Source organism: Sander lucioperca, chromosome 2 (assembly GCF_008315115.2).
Source record: "Sander lucioperca isolate FBNREF2018 chromosome 2, SLUC_FBN_1.2, whole genome shotgun sequence".
Lineage (NCBI taxonomy): Eukaryota > Metazoa > Chordata > Actinopteri > Perciformes > Percidae > Sander > Sander lucioperca.
Genome location: NC_050174.1, coordinates 49266710 through 49278885, shown reverse-complemented (window position 1 = coordinate 49278885; position 12176 = coordinate 49266710). Strand labels below are relative to the sequence as shown.

The following is a 12176-nucleotide window of genomic DNA, read 5'->3' as shown; positions in this document are numbered from 1 at the left end:
AACCATCTTTGACATTGGTCCGGTATTAACCCTCCTATCCCCAAAACAGGTTAGAAAAAGCATCTTTTGTTTAAAAGATTGTCAAAGAAAAACCACTTACCCTAGAAAGTAGCTGAAAAAACAGTAGTTACCCTTTTAAGATTTTTAGTATCCACCCATAACTGGGATAAAGAAAAGAGCCTTTTGAATGTCAAGTTGAGTTTCACAGTCCTTCCAGATGGTTCTCTCCTCAAGACTAAAGTTATCTGCATGTACTGTTGATGTGATCTGAGTTACCACCGGATTATGTCAAGGCGCAAACACCACTTGAGCTTTAAAAACTTGAAAAAACTTCCCTTTTAAAGTACATTTGGAACAGATTAAAAATGTGCCATTTGCGTTAAATCACGAGTCAACTACAGACAATCATATGATTAATCGCAATCAGATGTTTTCATGTTGACATCCTTAATTAAAATAAATGGAAAAAACACATTGACAAAAACTCAAAATTCTTTGATTACGATTTTATCTTAAAATAACAGAAAACTCAGAGCCCCCTGCTGTGTGTAGATCCAGGTTGGTGAACGACATCTGGTGCCATGTTGACGGTCTGTTAGTGTTTGGGATTAAAGAAATACAAGGAAGGAATCAAAGTCATGTAGCTCGCACACACAGTACAATATTAAAAATCAGAGGCTGTTTTCTCACAAATACTATCATTTTATAGGACGTTTTTGTTTTTGTAGTTCAGGAATTTAGTTATTGTGTAATGATGTATTTTGCTTACTTTTGTAATTACTGCTTTTTCCTATTTCATAAAATCCAGTTCAGGCCAAAGATTTGCGATAAAACAAAACCGTTTAAGAACATTGAAGGATATGTTGAAGCAGTCTGAACCGGCCCGTCTCAGCTCGACCCAAACCAGCTGATGGTGTCGCTGTGACTCAGCTGAGTCTCCAGAGGCTGGTTTTAGACCGTAAGAGACGTCTCCTGTTTCTACAGCCAATAGAGAAGTCAGCTGGTGGAGTCTCCAGAGGCTGGTTTTAGAACGTAAGAGACGTCTCCTGTTTCTACAGCCAATAGAGAAGTCAGCTGGTGGAGTCTCCAGAGGCTGGTTTTAGAATGTAAGAGACGTCTCCTGTTTCTACAGCCAATAGAGAAGTCAGCTGGTGGAGTCTCCAGAGGCTGGTTTTAGAACGTAAGAGACATCTCCTGTTTCTACAGCCAATAGAGAAGTCAGCTCACCAAGTCACCTACAAACTGTAGAAACAAAAGGATCCAGAATCCATTTTATTTCTATGTTACAAACTGTCAGCTGGTGAAATGTCAGAGTTTTAGACGGAGGCTCAACGAGCGCCGTGAGCACGGTATGTGGTGGAGCGAGCTAGAGAGAGACTGAAGAGAGAAGAGCAGCGTTAGAACAAAGAATCAGAGAAATAAAACATAGTTTTCTCTGTTTCATCTCTACTAGAAATGCAGCTGCAGCAAGTATCTCACTATCACTCTCCTCATTCATATCTTAAGATGCTACAAATAATATCCAGCTACAAAACGCCTGAAAAGTCTGAAGTTAGAACAGAAGTCCAGAGAGTGGTTTCTATGGAGATGATTCACCGTCTCGTCTGATTGGTGGAAACTGGCAGCTTTCAGAACGCTGCAGACCGGAGACTCTCAGGGAGACTAAAGTTTACTCTCATCTCGTCCTCAATCTTTGGTCTGAACTGGACTTTACAATTGTTGGTTTTTGTATTTCAGGAATTTACTTATTGTGTAATGATGGATTTTACTTCTTTTTTTAATAACTGATTTTCTTATTTTATAACAATTGTGCTGATATTTGTTATAAGGATTTTGATTATTTCTGTAATTAGGCATTTTGATTAATTATGTGCTTAAAGCAACATTGTGTAACATTTGTATTCTTTGTAAGTTACTCAGTGTGAGAACAGGCGATCAGATGCAGAGGGGAAATGACTGAGACAACTTTCTCCCTGTTGCAGTCAGATGTTTGATTAAGTGATAAATTAAAGAGATATTTAGTTGATTTTAAGTTTGTTCTGTGTCATGGAAATGTTTGCAGATGAACACTGTTTGACTTCCCTTCGGGGCAGAAATCCTCTCGGAGCAGAGCGGTGAAAGGTCCGCTGAGATCGGATCATTTCTCATCTCGTTTCTCATCAGATCTCGGCAGACCTCCGATGCTCGAAGCAACAACAACAACAAGTAAACAAACTTCTAAATTCTGCAGATTCTGTTTGCGTCTGATTATTATTATTATTATTATTAGACATGTTTAACTGGTATCTTTCAGAGCGAAGCATCGCTAGTTTCAAGTCGTCTCCTCAAGAATCTTTGGTCAGAAATGGGATTTACAAATTGTTGTTTGTAACATGATTTTTACTTATTAGTATTACATGTTTTACTTATTTTGTAACAATGGATTTTGCTTATTTTTGTAATGAATGCATTTTCTTATTTTGTAACAATTGTTTTCATTAGTTATCAGTATTTGTGCTAATTTCTGTAGTTAATCATTTTGATTATTGTTGTCCAACAGCATTGCATAACATTGGTATTTTCAGTGATATAATGCCAGAATTATAGTCATCTCTTTATTCTTTTCTTATTTTTAGGTTCTTTATTTGATTGTTTCTATTTGTAAGTTGTAACAAGTGTACTTGTTAATGCATCTGCGTCCTGTTGTTTGTGGAATTATAAGTGACACCAAAAAAATTAATAAAATCATCCGTAAATCCAAACATTATTTGCTTAGGCTGTTTTTTCTGTGTTGTCAGATTTCAGCTAAGAAGAAGCCGAGTGTTTGAAGACAAAGCCTCCAATTAACACCAGAAACCATCAATAGTAAATACGGAGAAATAAAGTTTATGTTATGTGCTCACTGATGAAATGCATGGATGGCTTCAGACAGACATTTCTTCCCTGATGTCTCAGTGTCAGCAGAACCATTCTTCCTCATTAAGACAGCAACAGAGACAATACAGACTCAGCTGGTTGTAACAACTGTCCCGTCATTTGGCTGTTATTGTAGTAAACTGTTTAAGTAGGAGGTCTGTAGTTCTGTTATTGTAGTAAACTGTTGAAGTAGGAGGCGTATAGTTCTGTTATTGTAGTAAACTGTTGAAGTAGGAGGCCTGTAGTTCTGTTATTGTAGTAAACTGTTGAAGTAGGAGACCTGTAGTTTTGTGGATATTTTGGCAGTCAGGTGGTTTGTACATTCTTTTTATTGGGTAAGTGGTCCTTGGTCTGAAAAGGTTTTAGAAACACTGCTGCTGCCAGTTCTGCCATTATTTACCTTTTTCTTCTTCTTCTAGTCTGTAGAAATAGTAAAGTCGGTAGCCTTTCCTCAGTTGCGACCCCTCTGTCCAGGAGAAGACTGCAACTAGTGTCGCGACCACCACGCACAAGTATAAATAGTTACGGCGCTTCCATGATGTCATAATGGCTCTCAACAGGTCGGCTGCGGGGAGTATACCGGACGCCTTAGTGCGGCTGTCAACAGAAAGTGTTCACTCCCAGGCTCACCCCCTCTCTGTTAAAGCCCAAAAAACCCAACAGGTGAACAGGTGAAGCAAACAAATATCACTTCCGCTGAAACCGCGATGAAAACGCCCAACACCTACAATTTAATAATCAATATGATAATCAATAAATAATATAAATGAGACCATAAACAACATACAATATATGGCTCCTACATTGGGTTAGTGGTCCTTGGTCTGAAAAGGTTTTAGAAACACGTACGTCTACGGCCCGCCTTCTTCTCCTCTAAATGTGTCTCTGTGCAAAGAGCCTCAAAGACAGACATAAAAATGTCAACAAACATCTCCATATTAATAAATGCTCATTTAGAACAGTTAGTAATGTTGATAGACTCATTAAGACTTCAGAGACTGTTACCTTCATCATTAGGCTCAAATACATTCACAGGGTACCCCCAGGATTCTTCTAGTTTAATTTAAGGCTTTTTAAGACCTTTTTAATACCACCTAGGATGAAATTCACTGCCAACTTCACGGCCATATAATCGAAAATCAATGTGGATTTTAGGCCTGAGAAAAGATTGATTTACCAAGTAATGTCACCTGGATTTAAAAAAAAAAAAACATTTTATTATAATACTCAACAATCATATTTAGTTCACAATAGCTTTGTAATGTGTGTTTGTACTCTAATAACATCAGATATTAAAGTATTTGTTACATGAAGAGCTCTCATGCTATGAAACTAAACATACAAATAAATAGGATAATAAAAAAGAAAAGGTGTGCATTATGAGATGTCGGGTTAAACATGTTTATTATAACCCGGTAATGAGAATGCGTTGCTTAATAACGGAGATACTGCCATTCAACAGTTTTAAACTGGTAGTAAACATCGGCCATGGCAGTCATTAAATCTGACCCTTCTTCCCTTCCCTTTATTTACCTGTTTGAAGCCACATGGAGACATTAAAGAGAACCTGTCTGCTGTAATATAAGGTTTGGAGCATAGACATGTTAATAATATTATTATTCATATTTTATTGCAATATTTTATTTTCAGTTTTATATATGTAATGCATATATACAACAGGGGATATATTTTGGAAATTAATGTATCTGTGTTCCCATTGTGAAGAAGTCTTTCAACAACAGTCATGACAGGCAGAGTCATTTCAGGACCCAAATTAGCTCTCAGAAAGGATCTTAGTTGGAGATAACAGTAGAAGGTTTAATTGGACAAGTTATATTTCCTCTTCAGGTGCTAAAATGTCATGAGAAGTCCTTAGTCGAAGCAATTCTCCAAGTGGTGAATTCCCCTATGATGCCATATGTCCAGAATCTTATTATCAAGAGTCATGCGTATACGTTTATTTTGCTTTAAAGGTGTTTGAGGTGACAGTCCCACCTTCAATCCAAGACTTTTGTGAACCTCATACCATTTTTTCATCAGATACCTCAATATAGGGCTGTCTGTCCTGTTGTGTACAGTTCCAGAATTATGCTTATAGATGAAGTCACTGTGGACCTTTTCTTTCAGGGGGTGCAGTCCGATTTATGTCCAAGAGGGGGCATCACTGCCCTCAAAAAGGGATGAGATGAACCTCATTTGAGCTGCCAAGTAGTAGTTTTTAAAGTTTGGTAATCAAAGTCCCCCTGAGCCATAGTCCCATGTTAGCTTTCCCATGGATATCCGGGGTACTTTACAATTCCATAAAAATTCTCTAACATATCTATTGAGAGCTTTGAAGAAGGATTGTGTTAGTGGAATGGGCAGGGATTGAAACAGATACTGCAATCTCAGGTATACATTCATTTTAATACAATTAACTCTGCCAATCAAGGTGAGAGGCAAGCCCACCCATCTACGTAAATCATCCTCAATCTTGCTGAGTAGCGGGAGGTAATTTAATTTGTACAGGTTTTTGAGGTTATTATCCCAAGGTATTTTATACCATTCATAGGCCATCTAAATGGACTTGTACGCTGGAGTTTGGAGTGAACAAAATGTGTCAATGGGAAAACTTCACTTTTTTCCAAATTCACCTTATTGCCTGAAATACTACTATAAGTATTTAGTACAGTTTGTAATTTGGAAAGAGAGTTACCAGGGTCTTTTAAGTACAAAATAACGTTGTCTGCAGGAAGATTAATTTTATGAACTGTCTGACCCACCTGAAAGCCCTTTATATCCGAATCTTGTCTAATTGCTTCAGCTAAAGGCTCAGATGCCAAGACAAAAAGTGCTGGAGACAAAGGGCATCCCTGTCGACTTGATCTGCTTAAAGGAGAATGTAGATGAAATCTGTCCATTGGTGCTGATTTCTGCCTGGGGTTTATGGTATAGAGTTTGAACCCAGCTAATAAATAATGGACAGAACCCAAACTTGGCCAACACTTTAAATAAATATGGCCACTCTAGCCTATCAAAGGCTTTTTCAGCATCTAAAGCCACAGCTATACTGGGTTCCGTTTCAGATTTTGTTAAATGAATAATATTAAAGAGCCTTCATAGGTTATTAGCTGAGGAGTGCTTTGAAATGAAGCCACACTGGTCTGGATTTATTAGTTGTGGCAGATACTGGCCAAGTCTGTTAGCCAGGGCCTTAGAAATTAATTTATAATCTGTATTTAAAAATACAATTGGCCGATATGAAGAGCATTTCAATGGATCTCTATTTTTTTGTGAATTACAGTAATTATGGCTGTAGAGAATGATTCAGGGAGTGTTCGAGTCTTAGAGGCCAAGTTGATGACATCCATGAGAAGTGGGAGGAGTAAATCCTTAAATTCCCTGTAAAATTCTGGAGGAAACCCATCTTCTCCTGCAGATTTGTTTGCTTTCAGTGAGCCCAGAGCTTCTTCTATTTCTTTTTGTGTAAAGGGCAGGTCAAGACTATTTTGGTCTTCCTGGCCTAGTTTGGGCAGTTCAATCATAGACAAAAATTCCTCAAAGTTACTCAGATTTTCTGGTGGTTCTGATGTGTACAAATGTGTGTAAAACTGTTTGAATGCATCATTAATTTCTGTTGGGTTATATGATACAGAACCTGTTTCAGTTTGGATTGAATTAATCGTCCTAGAGCTTTCTTCTCTTCTCAGTTGCCAAGACAGAATTTTGTGCGCCTTCTCCCCCAATTCATAGTACCTTTGCTTGCTTCTCAGAATGTTTTTTTTAGTTTTATAAGTGTGCAAAGTATTGTATCTAAGCTTTTAATTTACCAATAACTGGTGTACTTCCTTAGATCCTGATTGTTGAAACTCCTTTTCCAATTTCAAAATGACTGCTTTCAATTCTTCTATTTCTGCCATGTATATCTTTTTGATACCTTTGATTTAAGAGATTATTTGTCCCCTTAAAAGGCTTTTAGTGTATCCCATAATATAAAACTATTGGGAGAAGAGGCACAGTTTGTCTCACAGAACAGCCCAATCTGATCTCAGAAATCTGTCTTTTGAAGGAGAGTAGGGTTCAGACGCCACCTATATGTTATATATGTTTTTTCAGGCATATAAATGGATAGGGTCAGAGGTGAGTGATCTGATAATGTTCTAGATAAGTACTCAGATTCTACTGCTCTGTGAATCAGCTGTGTCGACAACAGGAAAAGATCAATCCGAGTAAAAGAGTTGTGGCGCCCAGAATAGAAAGAATAATCTCAGGTTTGAGGGAGCATTTGTCTCCACACATCAGCTAAGTTTAATTCCTTCATGAATTCTCTGGTGATTTTGGCTGCTCTAGTTTTGGACCGGTGCCTTTTGCCAGAAATGTATTTGCTGAATTTTCAAACCAAAACGGGGGCAGCATAGTTAAAGTTTTAGGGGCTTTTTTCTAGACTAGTCAACCATGCAATTTTGTTGTTTTTCGGGGTCCAAATTTTGAAATTTTTTCGTCACTTTTTCCGATGTTTTTCCATCCATCCATCTTCGTCCGCTTATCCGGTATCGGGTCGCGGGGGTAGCAGCTCCAGCAGGTGACCCCAAACTTCCCTTTCCCGAGCCACATTAACCAACTCCGACTGGGGGATCCCGAGGCGTTCCCATGCCAGGTTGGAGATATAATCCCTCCACCTAGTCCTGGGTCTTCCCCGAGGCCTCCTCCCAGCTAGACGTGCCTGGAACACCTCCCTAGGGAGGCGCCCAGGGGGCATCCTTACCAGATGCCCGAACCACCTCAACTGGCTCCTTTCGACGCGAAGGAGCAGCGGCTCTACTCCGAGCTCCTCACGGATGACTGAGCTTCTCACCCTATCTCTAAGGGAGACGCCAGCCACCCTCCTGAGGAAACCCATTTCGGCCGCTTGTACCCTGGATCTCGTTCTTTCAGTCATGACCCAGCCTTCATGACCATAGGTGAGGGTAGGAACGAAAACTGACCGGTAGATCGAGAGCTTTGCCTTCTGGCTCAGCTCTCTTTTCGTCACAACGGTGCGATAAATTGAATGTAATACCGCACCCGCTGCGCCGATTCTCCGACCAATCTCCCGCTCCATTGTCCCCTCACTCGCGAACAAGACCCCCAGGTAGTTGAACTCCTTCACTTGGGGTAAGGACTCATTCCCTACCTGGAGAAGGCACTCCATCGGTTTCCTGCTGAGAACCATGGCCTCCGATTTAGAGGTGCTGATCCTCATCCCAGCCGCTTCACACTCGGCTGCGAACCGATCCAGTGAGTGCTGAAGGTCACAGGCCGATGATGCCATCAGGACCACATCATCCGCAAAAAGCAGCGATGAGATCCCCAGCTCACCGAACTGCAACCCCTCTCCACCCCGACTACGCCTCGATATCCTGTCCATAAATACTACAAACAGGATTGGTGACAAAGCGCAGCCCTGGCGGAGGCCAACCCTCACCTGAAACGAGTCCGACTTACTGCCGAGAACCCGGACACAGCTCTCGCTTTGGTCGTACAGAGATTGGATGGCCCTGAGAAGGGACCCCCTCACCCCATACTCCCGCAGCACCTCCCACAGTATCTCCCGGGGGACCCGGTCATACGCCTTCTCCAGATCCACAAAACACATGTAGACCGGTTGGGCATACTCCCAGGCTCCCTCCAGGATCCTTGCGAGAGTAAAGATCTGGTTCGTTGTTCCACGACCAGGACGGAATCCGCATTGTTCCTCTTCAACCTGAGGTTCGACTATCGACCGAACCCTCCTTTCCAGCACCTTGGAGTAGACTTTACCGGGGAGGCTGAGAAGTGTGATACCCCTGTAATTGGCACACACCCTCTGGTCCCCCTTTTTGAAAAGGGGAACCACCACCCCAGTCTGCCACTCCTTAGGCACCGTCCCCGACTTCCACGCAATGTTGAAGAGGCGTGTCAACCAAGACAACCCCTCCACACCCAGAGCTTTAAGCATTTCTGGACGGATCTCATCAATCCCTGGAGCTTTGCCACTGTGGAGTTGTTTAACTACCTCAGCAACTTCCACCAGGGAAATTGACGACAATCCCCCATCATCCTCCAGCTCTGCCTCTACCATAGAGGGCGTATTAGTCGGATTTAGGAGTTCCTCAAAGTGCTCCTTCCACCGCCCTATTACCTCCTCAGTTGAGGTCAACAGCGTCCCATCCTTACTGTACACGGCTTGGATGTTTCCCCGCTTCCCCCTCCTGAGGTGGCGAACAGTTTTCCAGAAGCACCTTGGTGCCGACCGAAAGTCCTTCTCCATGTCTTCTCCGAACTTTTCCCACACCCGCTGCTTTGCCTCTTTCACGGCAGAGGCTGCAGCCCTTCGGGCCCTTCGGTACCTTGCAACTGCCTCCGGAGTCCCCTGGGATAACATATCCCAGAAAGACTCCTTCTTCAGTCGGATGGCTTCCCTGACCACCGGTGTCCACCACGGTGTTCGTGGGTTGCCGCCCCTTGAGGCACCTAAGACCCTAAGACCACAGCTCCCCGCCGCAGCTTCAGCAATGGAAACTTTGAACATTGTCCACTCGGGTTCAATGCCCCCAGCCTCCACAGGGATGCACGAAAAGCTCCGCCGGAGGTGTGAGTTGAAAGTCTGTCGGACAGGGGCCTCCTCCAGACGTTCCCAGTTCACCCGCACTACCCGTTTGGGTTTACCAGGTCTGTCCAGAGTCTTCCCCCACCCTCTGACCCAACTTACCACCAGATGGTGATCAGTTGACAGCTCTGCCCCTCTCTTCACCCGAGTGTCCAAAACATACGGCCTCAGATCAGATGAAACGATTATAAAATCGATCATTGACCTTTGGCCTAGGGTGCTCTGGTACCAAGTACACTTATGAGCATCCCTATGTTCGAACATGGTGTTCGTTATAGACAATCCATGACTAGCACAGAAGTCCAACAACAAACAACCACTCTGGTTTAGATCAGGGAGGCCGTTCCTCCCAATCACGCCTCTCCATGTGTCTCCATCATTGCCCACGTGCGCGTTGAAGTCCCCCAGCAGAACTATGGAGTCCCCCACTGGAGCCCCATACAGGACTCCATTCAAGGTCTCCAAGAAGGCCGAATACTCCGAGCTCTTGTTTGGTGCATACGCACAAACAACAGTCAGAGTTTTCCCCCCCCACAACCCGCAGGCGTAGGGAGGCGACCCTCTCGTCCACCGGGGTAAACTCCAACGTAGCAGCGCTCAGCCGGGGGCTTGTGAGTATCCCCACACCCGCCCGGCGCCTCACACCCTGGGCAACTCCGGAGAAGAAAAGAGTCCAACCCCTATCCAGGAGTATGGTTCCAGAACCGAGACTGTGCGTAGAGGTAAGCCCCACCAGATCCAACTGGTAGCGCTCCACCTCCCGCACAAGTTCCGGTTCCTTCCCCCACAGAGAGGTGACGTTCCACGTCCCCAGAGCCAGCGTCTGCTGCCCGGGTCTGGTCCGTCGAGGCCCCTGACCTTCACTGCCACCCATGTGGCAGCGCACCCGACCCCAGCGGTTCCTCCCACAGGTGGTGGGCCCATGGGTTGGAGAGAGAGGTGCCACGTAGCTTTTTCGGGCTGTGCCCGGCCGGGCTCCGTGGCAAACCCGGCCACCAGGCGCTCGCTGACGGGCCCTCCATCTGGGCCTGGCTCCAGACGGGGGCCCCGGGCTTCCTCCGGGCAGGGTCACATCATCTCTACCTCGTTTTTTCATAGGGTTTTTGAACCATTCTTTGTCTGGCCCCTCACCTGAGACCACTTTGCCTTGGGAGACCCTACCAGGAGCACAAAGCTCCAGGCAACACAGCCCTCAGGTTCATAGGGACACACAAACCTCTCCACCACGATAAGGTGATGGTTCCCGGAGAAGTCAAGTTTTTTTCTGTGCTATTTTGACATTTTCGTATTTTTTTTTCAGTCGTTTTTGAAGCTCTTTCCGACATTTTTGTCACTTTTTTCAATGTTCTTGTATCATTTTTTTCATCAAATGCTATCAAATTGAACCCTCAAATTCAATGAAAGTAGTGAACTGATCGTTTATCTAACTTGTGAGGAGCGTTGTAGGAACCATCCACGCTATGTTGTTTGAAAAGTGGGTTGAAAGAAACCCAAATTTCTGAAATGGAAACTTCTTAAATGGGTCAAATGTGACCCAAGGACACCAGGAGAGATGAAGTTTTAGGGGCTTTTGTTTTTAGACATTTTGCTAAAATCTTTTCAAAAAAACAAAAAAAAAGCTGAGTTTTAGAAAAATGCAACTTTTTTTTGAAAATATAAATATGACTGAAAAGAGCCAATCAGACGTATCAGAAGATGTTCGTGTTTAACCCTCCTGTCGTTCTCGGGTCACATTTCACCCATTTTTTTAAAACAAAGTTTCCATTTCAGAAATTTGGGTTTCTTTCAACCAAATTGTCAAAGAAACTAACGAGGATGGTTCCGTACAACCATTACTCTTCACAAGTAAAATAAATAATGTAATTTCACTACTTTTATTGAATTTGGGTGTTTTATTGAATTTTATCGTATTTAAAGGAGGAAAAAAAGTGACAAAAGAACGTTGAAAAAAACTTAAAAAACACGAGAAAATAGACAAAAAACATGAAATAAATAAATAAAATTAAATAAATAAAAAATTCGACAAAAATGTTGAAAAAGTGACAAAAACGCAACGAAAACAATCGACAAAAACATTAAAAAAATTTAAAAAAAATTTAAAAATAAATAAAAATAAAAAAACATTAAAAAATCAACAAAAACGTCAGAAATAGTGACAAGTGTCAAAAAATAACAACAAAATGTTGAAAAAAAAGTTTTCATTTAAAATTTTGACCCAGAAAAAACTAAAAGTGACGTGGTCGACGGGAGGACGACACAAAGGTTAAACCCAGACATAGCGGAAGGTATTCGTGTTTAAACCCAGGCGGCGGCGGCCGAGATGCAGCCGTAGTAACGGAGCGCCTGACCCAGAGTGTTGGGCGCCGTCAGGGCGAGGTGTCGGAGCCGCAGCGTCTCCTCCAGGATCTCCAGGTGATCCTCCATGCTGCTGTACTTCTGGATGTCGCACACGTTCACCCGACGTTCCCAGGAACCTGAGAGGGAACACACAAACACGCCACATTTAACAGCCACCAAACAAACACGCCACCTTTAACAGCCACCAACCAAACACGCCACCTTTAACAGCCACCAAACAAACACGCCACCTTTAACAGCCACCAACCAAACACGCCACCTTTAACAGCCACCAAACAAACACGCCACCTTTAACAGCCACCAACCTGATTTAGGT

At 42.9% G+C, this 12176-nt stretch overlaps 1 protein-coding gene across 7 annotated transcripts in view; it reads left to right on the top strand.

The window, feature by feature from the left end:
• Window positions 1–12176, top strand: part of LOC116056993 (scavenger receptor cysteine-rich type 1 protein M160-like) — a 1012348-nt gene that overhangs the window by 124620 nt on the left and 875552 nt on the right. The gene's annotated exons all lie outside the window — the stretch shown is intronic.